This window comes from Lissotriton helveticus, chromosome 2_1, assembly GCF_964261635.1.
Source record: "Lissotriton helveticus chromosome 2_1, aLisHel1.1, whole genome shotgun sequence".
In the NCBI taxonomy this organism is placed as follows: Eukaryota; Metazoa; Chordata; class Amphibia; order Caudata; family Salamandridae; genus Lissotriton; species Lissotriton helveticus.
The window spans coordinates 1,664,015,372-1,664,030,436 of record NC_136059.1 but is presented as its reverse complement, the minus strand read 5'-3'; positions in this window follow the sequence as shown (position 1 = coordinate 1,664,030,436).

The following is a 15,065-nucleotide window of genomic DNA, read 5'->3' as shown; positions in this document are numbered from 1 at the left end:
CTGGTGAGTGTAGGGCTCTTACCCACATGGGCTCTTCAGGGGGGAGGAGGGGCCTCACCCTGAGTCGGTGGCCCTCTCACTACTCCTGCACACTTCTGCACGGCCCTCTCATGGTGCAGTTGATGGGCGCCCTCTAGGACTGCGCTTGCACCCACTCCTGTGCTGCAGCCTCTCTCGCCTCGTAGGCTGCAGCAGTCAGGTAACTTTGGTGCTTGGCCTCAGTCCCCTCCCAGCCCAGATGTCAGTTGGGGTTGCTGACCGGCATTTTCTCTTCGGGCCAGGAACGGCCTCATAGCTTCCGGCACTCCTGCACGGCAGAGGTGCTGACCACCATTACTCCCTCAACTCACGTCAGCCGACCGGGGCAGTTACAAACACCTGAGCAGGTACATAGCATCAGTACGCTCATAGCGCTGCTGTTGCTCTTTGTCCTCACTTTGCCCTCTGCACCAGACGTACCACTTCTCCATGCAGGCTATTCTGATGATCTGGCTTGGACCCTTCGGTTCACCTCTCGCACATAGGGAATCTGAGGACAGACATTTCCTGCTCTGCAATGGCGTCACCGCTGTTAGGGTATGCCCTCCACATGGGCCATGCTCTACCCTTATTCACCATCAAGGCAGCTGCACATGCAGGTACGCCCGCTTGTTGCCAATGTAATGTTGTGGGGCACTAGGCCCCCATGCATTAGGAATCACGACACAGACACAGACACAGTATTATGATTGGTAGAACTCGCTAGGGCATGTGCGCCCGGCCCCTTTTATTAACAGGGTCACATGTGCTGTGAAGCTTGTGTTGGATGGGTGTGGGGTGGGGTGTAAGCCAGCCCTTGGGGAGTGGCTGGCACAGCAACAACTAGAACAGTGACCAGCAGGTCACTACACCCTCCCCAATGTTGTAATGTGTGTTAGCTGTGCACCTTTTTTACTATAACTTGGTCTCCCGCATCAACATTCATCCGATTAGCGCCATGAAACCTTCGGTGACCGTGCGCTTTATAAATTCTTCCTACCATAATATAACATAACATAACCTTTAAGGTTGCATGTAATTTAAGATGTTCATAAAATTGATACTTTGCCCTGAATGGTTTCAATCATTGTCAACAATTTCATTCAATGTTAGCTGGTCATCCTAGTAATATTCTTTCTACACTGCAGAGCGAGACAAAATTCCAGCGCTCATTTCTTTTTTTTTACAGGAGGAGATGAGACAGCACCTCTGCCAATTTGTACTTGTGGTTGATGAGCCTGAAATCACCAGTTTCCTGTGCTAAAAATACCCATAAAAAACAGACAACGTGAACTTAAAGATTTCTATACATTAAAAAACACATAGCCTAAACCCAGTAACACAGAAAAAGACATTAAGGGCCAGATGTAGGTAAATAGTATTTACCGATTCTAAAATACCGAATTTTACCAATTCGGTATTTTAGAATCGGTAAACGCTATGTATCAAAAAATTCGGAAAAAATTACCGAATCGGTAAGATTCGGTATTTACCTAATCGGAATTTACCGATTCAGTAATTACCATTCATTCGTATGGTCCTGGAGGCCCATAGGAATGAATGGCAGTTACCGAATTGGTAAATACGGATTCGGTAAAATGGGGGACACATTCAAGGGTGCCAGGGTGTCACTTTAACACCCTGTTGCACCCCTGAATCGTGCTTGGGTGCAGATGTGGCTCACATACATGCCCTAAGGGCATGTATGTCTGCCACATGGCACAGTTGAAAATGCACTGATTTGCATTTTCAAAGGTATTCCTTATTTACCACCAACTTATAGTTGGTGGTAAATAACGAATCCTAAAATGGGAAAAACACTCATTTGAGTGCTCCCTACATTGCAAATTCGGTAATTTACCGCTACGATATTTTAAGGAATCGGTAATTTACTGATTCCTTAAAATACCGAATCGGTAAATTACCGAATTTGCAATTTAGGCCACCTACATCCCAAATGCCCAATACCGGTCGGTAACGGCCGAAATTCGGTAATTTTGGCCGTTACCGACCGGTATTGGGCCACCTACATCTGGCCCTAAAGCTTTTCTCAGCAGCCACAGATCTTTGCAGAGTATTTAGCCCTATTGAGTTCCCACAATTACCTCTCGACTCCTATTTTGCACTAGTGCTAAATCAGACCCAAACGTTTTTGCTCCTTTTTTTGCACGCCTGTGAACACTAAATTATACCATTCAATGCATTCAAGGCTAGTGATGGATAGTCATATCAGCACCAAGTGAAACTAACGTACAACAGTAGTTGCATGTACACAGACACATGAAGGGCCATATTAAAGAACCAGGTGCATAGTCACTTTTAGAATTGGTGATTTGAACCAAGATAGCTCCTTGGTTGCACTTATAGCATACTCTGGCTGTGTGCCTGATTATTTTACAGACCTAACCATGCTTTTTTCCTAGGTCAATCAGCTTTGCTCAATGGGCATCAGTGCAGCCTCCTTGCTGCAAAATGTTTTCAACTTTTCACTATGATGGCCAGGTCAGGCACAAATAGTAGACAGTGTTTCCTAGCAGCATAGCCTTAACCACTTGGATGCTAAGGTACCTGATATTCCTCCATGTAATTTCCATTGAAATCAATGGAAACTCCATGACGAGTTACCCTTGTCATTAGCATCCAAGTATCATGAAATGCTAAGTATGGTGTACTGGTGACAATTAATAGGGCAACGTTTTTTTCCCTGAAGCAGTATGCAGGTGTGAATCACAGAGCAAATCTTAATTTGTTTCTGGATCTCCATCTCCATTGCACATTTCATTCCACAGTGCTACACATTTCTCTGGTTTGCTTATGGAGTGGATTTGGGGCAATATTTAGCATACTTTCATTCTGCATATGGACTAAATATAATGTCAGGTTTTGCCCATTTCATGTTCCTGCATTTTGTTTCTCTAGCTTTTGGTATAATATTGCAGTCCCATGTTAAAAAGTGGGATATCAGCACCAATGTGCTGCAGCACTATGGGCCTGCGTACGAGTTTGGCAGTCTCACCGCAGTACTGCAGCAGCCGTGGTCCCAAGAAGACTGCCACTGGGTGGTCTCCCGCCCGAGGAACAGCCATTACAACGCATGGATTACTACATATGCTTTTATCCTGCATACCATTACAATGAAAATGGCTTACTGGTGGGGGTATAAGGTGTTGGATTTAACTTCAACACCTTCCCTACTGTTGCACAGACTGAAGTTGGAATAGTAAATCACACTATTCCAAACTCCAATGTACCCCCGACAGCAAGTCAAGGTAAAAAATTGCATTGTAACAGCATGTGGGGTAAAGCATCTATTGTAACGTCATACAACACTCACGCCCACCGTTTTACCATGTTCTCCATGGGTTGGCAGTCTCGTCTCGGCGGTGTCCCGACGTTTCGCTCCTGGATAGATAAGTTAACTACAACATGTGTATATCTGAAATACATATATATGCTGTGTATGTGTGGTACTCTGTATGTAAGTCATGTGTACTGTATATTTTGTTGCATGTTAAATATAATGAACCATTACAATGGACTACATAGGAGAAGTGACAATGAAGTCTACTTTTGCATCTGGCGACACCGCGTTTGCAGAGCATTGTGATCTAGAGTCAGCAGCACAGGAGGAACTGGGACAGTGGCATTAGACACAGATTTCCAAAGTGCGACCCCGAAAAAAGGTGAGTTTTCACCTCTTTGTGTGCCTTTCTGCTGACTTGCGCATGGCGGTGTCTCCTCCAGGAAAAGTTTGCAGGAAGGGCAAGTCATAATCCGGATGGCGGGAATCTTGGTGAGACTGCCTCCAAGTCCTCCCTCTGGCTTTCCCCAGTTGACGGGGTAGCAGCAGTCTCGGTGGTGGCAGCGGTCCAGTGGCAGTCTTGTAGCAGAGTTCCGTCCCAGGATCGCAATCGGGCAGTCAGACCGCTAAGGCAGCGGATTGGAAGACTGCGAAAAAAGGGACTGCGGCACATTTCCACGAAACTCGTATTCAGGTTATTTGAGCTCCGGGCAGACCAAGAGTTAGCATAGAAGTGAGTCTTCTCACCTGTTATGCTGCCTCATCCAACCATGGTTGCAGAAATTTAAAAGAAATAGACAAAGAGGAGGAGTATGTAAAAGTAGAAGAAATCCACATGTGCCAAACCTTATTTGGAATGCCATTATTATAGTGTAATCAAGTCTAATAAGTATTTTTCTCCAACAAGTTGTTAGCAGGGATGGATTACAAACCAGAACCATCTCTGTAAAATGTTCCAATCAGCCCCTCAATGTAGGAAGCTGCAAGCGGAATGGGGTCAATGTGTCATGGTTCATCATTATTCTGATACTGTTTGGGAAGGATCTCTCCTACTGGAACGACTCCTGGGGTCTGATGATTCTGGCTCTTTTCAAGCCCCAGTCAATAAAGTGAAAACACTTGGTGTTCTGTTCTTCTGAATGGATCAACCATATCACATCCTCATGTTTTAATTTTCTAAAGATCCTAAAAAAGATTTTCCATTTGATTCCACTGCATATGCAAACAACTGTAAATATTGCTTTGATTCTGTCTAAGGTAGACTATTGCAACGCTCTCTATTTAGGAATAGATAAACAACTGCAATCAAAAATTCAGTCTTTGCAGAATGCAGTGGCTCGATTGCTATTAAAAATCCCTAATTTCAGCTCCATATCAAACAGCATCAAGGACCTTCAGTGGTTGCCCATTCAAGAGAGGATCAAATTCAAGGCATTATATATGGTTCACAAGGCATTGCACGGACTTGGGCCTCAGGGCTTTCAGAAATCGTTTGTCTTGTATGTCCCTCAACATGATTTGAGATCTTCTAATGCTCGGCTGGTTGTCATTCCTAGGGTGAGGAAGGTTAAGTGCGATGGCAGAAGGCTCTCTTATTTTGCGGGCAAACTATGGAATACTTTGTCTTCCTCCCGCAGGTCTCAACCGAATAGGCTCGCTTTTAGGATATTGCTCAAAACTTGGCTCTTTGCCCCAAAGCCCATGTACCTCTTTTTCCTAATCAGTGGAAGCATTGCTTGTAGAGAGCTAAGAGGCCAAAGCAAATGTGCGTTTTAGAAAAATTGACTTACTTGCTTACTTACTATGGCAGTCCATCTAATCCTGGAGCCCACATTGGAAATGCCAGGATGGTACAGTGCAAGAAAATGTAAATCTGTTTTGACTTGTACATTTGTTGGCCATTAGTTTACTTACTTTAACATCATTACCTTACCTCCTCAGATGTGTCTGTAAAATTAGTCTTTCATCGAAAACACAGAGACAACTGTTGCCCATGATTCCAAGCTCTGCTGTCTGCAGCTCGTGGATTAATTCCGAGATTTTTCGAGTCAATGTTTGTTAATAAATGTACTTAAAATGGGGAAAAAAGCACACAGGTCCTTTCTGTGTCAGCGTAGAGCAGTGAACAGGTTCACAACACTTCGCAAGGAGTTCTTCTAGAATTGTTTGCATATTGCATAAATGTTGGAATATATCTAACAAAAATGTAGGTGCAATCCTATGTTAACAGCAACATACTTGCGAGTTTGTGGGTGGTTTCAAGCATTTGCTAAGGGATTCACCCAGGAACCTAAAAAACTGGCAAGTGGGGTTTGGTCAAACAAAAACTGAAAGCATAATGGTGGAATATTTGTGTCAGCAAATCTATTTATGATACAACGTATCCAATTTCCTGATTCTGTTAGTTAGGTATTGATTTTTGCTCTTGCAGATGAGTATATATGTGCATCTAAGCTTCATATACTTGTTTAAAAGTATTTACAAATCAGGCACATAGACTGTACTGGTGTGTTCAGTTTTTAAATTAGTCAAATGAAGCTACGTCATGTTCATTTGTTCAGTGCTTAATGCCATTTGTTTGGCACTGTTAAGTTTTAAAAATCTGGGTGCCATTTATGGCTCATAGGCATTCAGTGACTGGAGTCAAGTGGTTTGCTGATGTTATTCCTGGTTTCCTTTGTATTGTTTAGAGGTGAGTCATGATGAATATCGTTGAAGTCAGAATAGAGTAGTGCTTTGATGATTATGTATTATATTGGATTAAGGCATGGTAGATCCTGCATGTTTGTGACATTTGTGTAGTGTGCACCTATCCAAAATGCAGTGGACAATGGACACAGTCAAGTGCAATGATACAGTTAACAAGTGTAGGAAAGTGACACGTTTTTGACATGGTCACCCCTACTTTTTTTCTCACTGGTACTGATTTTGTTGATTGGTAGTTCATTAGGTCCCCTCTAACCAGGCTGCAGTGCCAATGCTCTTTCCCTTAAAACAAGACAGATGTGCAATTGTAACCCAATTGGTAAGGACTTTAGCACCCCTGTAAACCACTAGTAAAATGTACCCCTGGTACCAGGGCTTGGGTATTAAAGTGGGACCCATGCAAAATGCCCCCTTGACCCCTTGGGTGCCCATGACGGCTCCACGCTGCCATTAGTCAGGGTAGGCATGTGCTCATGACGGCGCGGAGCCGTCATGCCGCTGCCGCTCCACCCATGCAGCACTAATTCCCCGTCTGTGCGGGTGAATTAATGAGCGGGTGGGGTCATGACGGCACCACGCCTTCAAGAGCATACGCTGCCTGTGACTCATGACGGCGTGGAGCCATCAGGAGGACCGAAGAGCCGCGCCCACCCCCTAGCCCCCTGCGCTGCTTTGGAATTCCCTGCGCAGGGAAGGGGTTAAGTGGCCCGCCCACCGAATGCATGCAGACAGCCATTGCAGGATGGATGAAATGGTGCAGATCATTCTGAAAACATGACATGGCACACTCACTGTGTGCCATGCCCTTATACACTAAATGTATTATGTGTCAGCCACTGCTACAGTAAGCCTTTGAGTCCTATGGCTGGGTGAATAATATTACATGTGAGGGCATATCTGCATGATGTATTGGGCACTGGTCAGACATGCACCCAGAGGGCACATTAAAGGTGACCCCTGAGACCCTACTAGTCACATAGTGTGCTGGCTGACATATATTTTCCAGCCTGACACACAGACGAGTTTCTAATTCCCTGTAAGGGAGAGCCCACACTCTCTGAGGTCCAAAACTATGCTTGCTTCAGCAGAAGGCGTTCAATACTCCTCCAGCAGGATGGCTAGCAGATTTGCATCTCAAAGACATAGGCTTCAAAACCTCCACTACCTTTGACATGAAATGCAGGCTCCCCCCCCAGCCCTGGGGAACACCACTCCCTATCAAGATGCCCATTGGGCACCAGAGCAGGTACGAAATTAGATAGTCACGGTGTGTCACACTAACAGGCTAGGCACACCCCTAAGGTGGGCCACCTGAAGTTGGCAGTTGAAGAAGGATTCTCCATCATGGATTTGGTGAAACTAGGAACTCTGATTCAAGATTATGCCCACTTCTTGCAGGGAGTGGTCATCTAGCGGGTGTAGACACACCAGGGGTAGGTAGCTGATTAGCTACTATCCTGCACTTCCCTAAACAACCTTAAATTCAATCTTTAGGCATGTCCCCAAAACCAGAGAGACAGATATGTCTAACAGGGAACATAAGAAGAAGAAAGAAGATCCGTCACCGCAAGAGCAGAGGACCAACGCCGAACTTGGCACCAAACCCTGCCTGGCTGCTGGCACCTCGACAATTGCTAAGATCCGACTCTTCCAAAAGCTATGCAGCCTCCGAAGCCCTTTGAGGACTGTCCAGTGCTTCAACAATCATTTAGCATCTCCCTTGGGGTGGAGGCGCTATCCCTCTGCTTCTGCAGGCACCAACAGCACTTGCCCAGGACACCCATCTGCTAGCCATCAGACTCACGAAGGGAGCGTCACAACAGGTAGAGGTTTTTGTGGTGGTTCCAAGAGGCCAGGCCCATCTCGCTGATTAGTTTCAAAATGCTAGACCCCCAGGAGCACCTTCACCAATACCCTGGGTATGGGAACACTTGCAGCAACCAAGGCTTGTTGAGTGTCCAGCACCACTGTTAAAGCGCCTGCATGACGAGGGACTGAGGACTGATGAGGATGACACTGAGAGTGGCTCTGCTCTCTTTGTTTTCCCTCCCCTCTACAGGTCTAATAGAGAACCGTGAGAGCCTACAACGCAGGCGGCCACCCAGCCAAACACCTCTGCACCCGAGCCCCACAATTCGGGCTCACGACAACGAACTGCACCCCCTTGCTCGGTAGACCCTCACAAGCCAAGCCCCCCTTTAGGTTCTGCCAGACTTGTCTCCAAGTCCCCCCTTGCAGACTTTTTTTCTAGGTGCCCTTTGACTTTGACGGTATGGCACTCAAGGCTATGAACCCGAACAGCACTTCTGGACCCGGACACAACAGGGCTGGTAAACTAAAACATCTGGTCGTTCTTTGGACTTTGGCCCTCTAGCACCTTAAGTTTCAAAGGGCACCCCTGAACTTTCACTACAAGTATCTGTTTGCAATATATGTCTTTCCTCCTATAGGATAGCATTACCGTATTCGAGGCTCATCCCTTATAAAAAAAAATATTTGAGTATTTTACTGTTTTCTTGTAAAATTCATAATTGTAAAACTACTTACCTGATTTCAATGATCTTGGTGCCTAAAATTATATAAAAATATGTGTTATTTTTATGAATTGGTCTCAGATTTCTTCTTGAGTGTGCGTACCATTTACTGACTGTGTTTGCAACAAAAGCTTAACACTCTTCTATGATAAGCCTAAGCTGTTCGAACACACTACCAAAAATAGAGCACTTGGGATTATTAAAGTAAGCCCTGTAAACCAATAATCTGGGCATTGTGCATTGTGTGTCCTTACAATGGCTCACTACATATAAAGCCAGCTTCCTACAACAAGTGATGGTAGATGGGTTCTGTCCTAAGAGGCATACCATTAGTTCACTAAATATTCAAATCTTTCCTAAACTAGAATAGTGTTGGGGCAGTCCTTGTGGATAAGGAAATGTTTTTCTAGATCCTGGGTGCACAGAGGAAAGTGACTGCTGTCTACATTTTCACTTGTTCCCACTTCTCCTTCAGTCTGATTGTGTCCTGGCCCCCAAGTGTGCTCAGACCACCAACGATGGTGAGCTTCCCAGTGAAATAGGTGGGGGTGCCGGTCATGATCCATTTGTATATAATGCAGCTGGTTTTGGAGATGGTGCTATCTGGTTTGGTTAGATAAAGCCATTCATGAAAATAACATAGGTTTGTGAATTACTAAATTGTGTTGGTATATTTAACGTGCAGTAGAAAAGTGAAAGTGATGACTCACATATTATAAAGAATTCATAAATTAGGAGTGTCATTTCAGAAACTTCATGTTTCGCATACGTGAAAATGTGCACCAAGTGGTGGAAGAGAAAAGGATACTGCATGTTTATAATAAGTTTAATTTCTTGAAACTTTTAGAGAATAATCTTTATAAATGTGTTGATGAAAATGACTAGAAACGACATTATGATTCAATGTTTTGAATTTTTATATACGTTGATACTTTGAAAATGTTGCAATACTCCATAGTTACACGTACAAATTTCAATGAAACTAAAATGCCTTATGAGTGCAAATTAATTCAGAAATGAATGAGTACAAGGAATATCTGACTCAATCAAAATCACGAAATTCCAGAAAGACCTGAAGAGGTTTTCTTACAATAAAACATACTCCTATGAGGACCCTGCCTACATCCCAGCCAATAAACAAGATACACATTTGGATCTCTCAGGGGATGATACTTCAATTAGCAGTGGATCCAGCCCTGGCAGCAATAAATCTAGACAACGAGGGAGAGATAAGTTCCAGCAATGACCCCACCAATGGGAACTATTTCCCAACCAGGACCAAATAAACTTTCCGGTCTCTTTCAACCAACCCCACCACACCCATTGTTTTGTTGGAACCCCCAGTTCCAGCCGGTCCCCCAACACTTCTATCCCTCAAATCAAAGACAGCCTTTTTTAAGGGAGAGGGAGAAGGGCAAGGGGGAGAAGAAGAGGCAGACAGCAGGTACACTGGGAAGAGGATGGGGGCCCAATACGGGTGAACACGAGGAGCAAATCAAAAGAGGTCTAACCGGGCCCGAGCTGACAACAAACCTAGACACAGCCTACCAGAACCAAGTATTAGTGTTCAACTTATCCTCTGTCACTTTCACACCAACGGAAGAGAGGGTCCTTAATAAAGGGCTTGGGTTTGTACTGACAACAAGTCTGGATAAGTTCAAGCTCCACTGCGAGCTGGCTGAATTTTACAGAAAACTTAAGTTGAAGGCTTTTTTTGAAAATCAGGTTCCTATCTATAATCAGGGAGATAAAGGTGACACGGAGCTCAGATTGAAGTCTACTTTCTGCCCACCACCGACAGCAGAACCAGTTGAATTGATTGCCTTTGAACAGGCTGTCTTCAATGAAATCGAGAGAACTGACGAGGACAAAACTTTTCACAACCTAAATAACAGTGAAATTGCGAGCGTTAAGGGATCTACAATCATACGATACCATCATCATTAAACAAGCGGACAAAGGGGGAGGTGTGGTGATTCAGAATAAAAGCGATTACACAACAGAATGCAAGCGACTACTAAGTGATGAAAAAAACTACAAAAAAATCAAGGATGTTCCATTTGAAGAAGTAAAAAAAAAATTCACTCACTAGTAGAAGAAGCAGAAGGAATGAACTTCGGGGTCTTTTACCAAGGAGGCGATATGAAATTATCGGCGGTTTTGCGGCTGTTTTCGGCCGAAAAGCTGCGATAATTTCATCGCCTTATCAGCAAAGACACGCTATGGCTTGTTTTACTTATTTAGTAAGCCTTTCAACAACGCCCAGCTTTGCATCTCTAATGAGATGCAAAGTGGGCGTTCCAGAGCAAAATAATAGGAGAAATGTCGCTAAGCGACATTTCTCCTATTATCAAGCTGCACGCTAACAAGCAGAGCATTAGGAAAAGTAGCGCTAACTACAGTTAACGCTAATTTCCTAACGCCTGCTTGTGACCTGATTTAGCCATGTAATCCACTGGGAGGTGGATTACATGGCTAAGATTACCCTGCCCTATCAACAAGGTGATCGCCATTTTCAATGGAATATCGCTGGAAAATCAGCGATATTCCATTGAAAACGGCAAAAATCCCTGCTATCGCTGGCAGTTTTATGTCCATGGCGTTAAGCTTTGTTAATACCACGCTAACATGGAGATTATCGCCAGCGATAGATTTACTCACGCTAACAGCTTTCAGCGTTAATTATCGCTGCCGCTTGTTAATATGACCCTTCATTTCCAAACAAGAAGAGGAGTACCTTTGCACAAAGAAAGCAAAAGTGTCATATTTTTATACTCAAACGAAAATTCACAAAAACAAAAAAACACCCCCAGGTTGCCCGATCGTGTCGGGCATTGGCTCACTTTTAGAACCCCTGTCATGTTTTTGTGATTTCTTCCTCAACCCTTATTAGTACAAAAGGCCACCACCTACCTGAAGGACACATAACACTTGCTCAATTTATTGAAAGATATGACAATTGACCCACAGAACCACATCTTGGTTAGTTTAGACATAGCAACTCTTTATACTAGCCTCCCCCAGAACGACACCTTAAGAGTTATTGAAAAAGCCCTGAAGAAAGCTATAGGGGACTACCACACTCCAAAATAATTTGTGATCCACTGCGGAAAACTGGCCCTAAAAGAGAACTTCTTCAGTTCGAAGGGGAGCTCTTCCTTCAAGTAAACGGAACATTTATGGGCAGTACTTTCGCCACGAGTGTGGCAGGATTATTCGTCTATGAATTCGAAAAAACACATGGGCCCGATTCACAAAAGTGATCTGAGACAAAATCCTAACTTTACGCTTTACAGTATTCACAAAATGCATTTAGGAGTACTAAAGTTAGGAATCCTAATGTTAGTACTCCTAAATGCCCTTTGTGAATACCAAAAGTTGTAAAGTTAGGATTTTGTCTGTTAAACTTAAGTTTTGGTCTTAAGGTGTGAAAAAGTTATATAGGGTAAATCTTGAGTTACCATCTGTTGGTCCAGCGCTAGATGACCAGGATTACCCTGGAGCCTCCATGAGCCCACCCTATTGGTTGTCTGTGCATTGCTGAAGGATCTATAGAAATGCCCCAGCAGGAAGGCCACAATACTTGGAGCAACCACACATGAGTAGTTATGCGACACTACATGTAAAATTCTCTCTACCAAATGAGGTCTGTTTAAGTTAACAATTACACAGTGTCCTATCAAGTTTTCGGTAGACCTCCCGACCCAAGAAACTGCGCACCATATTTATCAATTTCTCCAAGCTTAGACCAAGGGAAGTATTGCAATTCAGCCAATGAAAAACCTTGTTCTTAAGTTGGTCAAATTCTTAAAAGGCACCCAAAGAGAGCACGGGAACATTTCCAAGTACTATTACATATGGTAAAGATTCTGGTGGAAGATGTATAGTAGGTAGCTTCTGCCTCCGTCTCTCCCCCATAGGGTCTGCTATGCTGGCCTCTGTGCCTACCCCCCTACTCTCAGTGGCTTCCCCTCTGATGATTTGGCTAGACCAGGACAGGCTGTTGGGCACTGTGATTTCGATGCCACCACTTCACCCAATAAGTCCACCTCCCGGGAGTTTGAATCCACCAAGGGCCGGGGAGGAAGATTGGTGCTACCTTGCACAGATATCAATTTTGGTATATACCCACTTGCCCGTTGATCACAGGTTGTACCGCTTGCTGACCGGTGACCAGTTAAAGCCCCCCCAGTAGTGCTCTGAGGTTCTGTATTCCCAGCTGGCCTATGTTGGTGAATCCTCATAAGCTGTTGCTTCATTGTGGCTAAACGTTGCTGGAATAGGGTCTAGTTTGCAGTCTATATTTGACATCAGGGAGCCCATCCATCCTTCCGTCATAGCCTCCATATCATCCTTGGACAGTGTTTTGTATTTATTGGAGTGCTTGTGGATACACGATTTGTTGTTTTTCCGTCTGGTGCGTACATCAGTATTCAAAAGATTATGAGGGCCCTGGGGGTCCGATATTTAAAATATTTTTATGCCAGAAACATTCGCTGGAGTGTACTCAACAACTTCCCAAAGTTTCATGGTGATCGGATGAATGGTGTAGTAATGCATAAAGGACAAACAGACAGACAGACATACATTTGTTTTTATGTATATAGATATATATATATATATATATATATATATATATACAATAACATCGGCATCTATGATAACTTCCAATCAATTCTCACTGAATTTCTCCCAGAAATTCCAGTCCTTTAAGCTTTAAACACACTACACATACTAATGTTGTTGTTTTTTAACATTATGAAGTGCTTACAAATCCTCAACACCATTGTCCTATGTAAGGACCAAAATATATGACCCTTCACATCATTCATTACACTTCACTCAGGAACTCAAAGGGGCACTGTAGCCTGTGTTAATGGAACACAACCAGCTAGACAGATTCACATATGCATTTCAGACATGTACCTGTTCCTCAGGTGGGCCTTTGAGCTGGCCATACAGGGAGAGGGCCTATTGTGCCAGCAACTCCAGCTGCTCTGGCAAGAAGGCAGTGGCCCTCTCACCTGCTCGACATGGCATTGTTGCTCCCAGAATCACAAACAGCAGCAAAAGTGGAGGCGGTCTTGATGACTACAGTGTTAGGAGGCAAGTGAAGTTTTTCCAAACCGCCGTGTACATGTACACGACTTCAGCGGAGACAGACACAGCCATTGGCCTTCATACGTTGCTTTCACACACGTTAGTCTGTGGCTACGTCTATTGTGGAATTTAACACCCACTAGGCTGTCAACTTCCACCATGGACGTCTGATTACAAATGTCCTGACAGCGAGGTCAGGCACCCTCCATTTTAGATGGTCAAATAGTGTATTTGTGATTGGTGTGTCACTACCATCCAAAATGGTGCCAACTTTGTTTACATATTCAAACTTCGAAGGACACCCATGTTTTAAAAAAACCATTTATATGTAGTTTGTTACTGTGGTTAAATGCAATATTTTCATGGCGTGTATACCTCCGCTGATGGTATTTAGGTTGATTTTTTTTTTAACGAATATTTCAATAATACATTAGAAATGTATTCTTTACACATTGTTTCATATTTCAAATAATTGCAGCTACAAAATGTCATTTTGTGAAGTAAAAATTAAACATATGAAACATATATATATATATTTTTGCCCAATATTACATTTGTTTTAATAATCAAAAAAACAATCTATGAGAAAAATGTTTAAATATGTTTGCAATTCTTCTAACACAGCTATTTGAAGCCTTGGAGAGTGAGGAGATGACAGGCTGAAGCGCACTGCCCATTTCCAGACCTTACCACCATGGAAGAATGTATTGGACTGATCCAGTGGCACAAAATGGAGCACTGTCAGGATTTAGGAATATTGGTGTTATTGTTGTGAAATTCCTATTGTGAGGCAGAAGAACTGGCTCCAGCGGATGACATAATCCAAATAATATTGAGCCTATTGAATCAGATTAATTTGATTATATCCCCTTTTTCCATGATGGCAAGATGTGGAACTGGAAATGTTAAAATGACACTGAGTATTTGTGTTATGTTTGATTTGTTAAGTTAAAGAAACATTTGACAGAACAATCTGTTTCCAATTCAATGACGTACTAGTTGATGAGTTTTTGCTTTTCGTATTTTATTGTCATGGTAGAAATTAGTGAGAAACATTACCTACTGGCAATCATTTATGAATATACAATCCTTTGGTTGTTTACATTTTGAAATGTATGATGGAAGAAAAACATTGAAATAATATGGAAAATAACTACAACATCAGTCTTTGATTTTGATTTTTTGCTTTTATTAAACAAAAGCAAGTAAAGTAAAAGTGGATGTAAACCAAAAAGCAACTAAAAAAATAAAAAGTCAGTCATGGTGAATGAAACCATAATTGTTGAGCCAAAAGTGTTTGAAGTCCAATGTCCAAAATACAAATGGCCTCAGAAAGGAAAATGTGACCAAAAAACACTCCACAGAGTGAATGGTAGTCGCGCACTTGATAAAATTAGGTTCTGCAT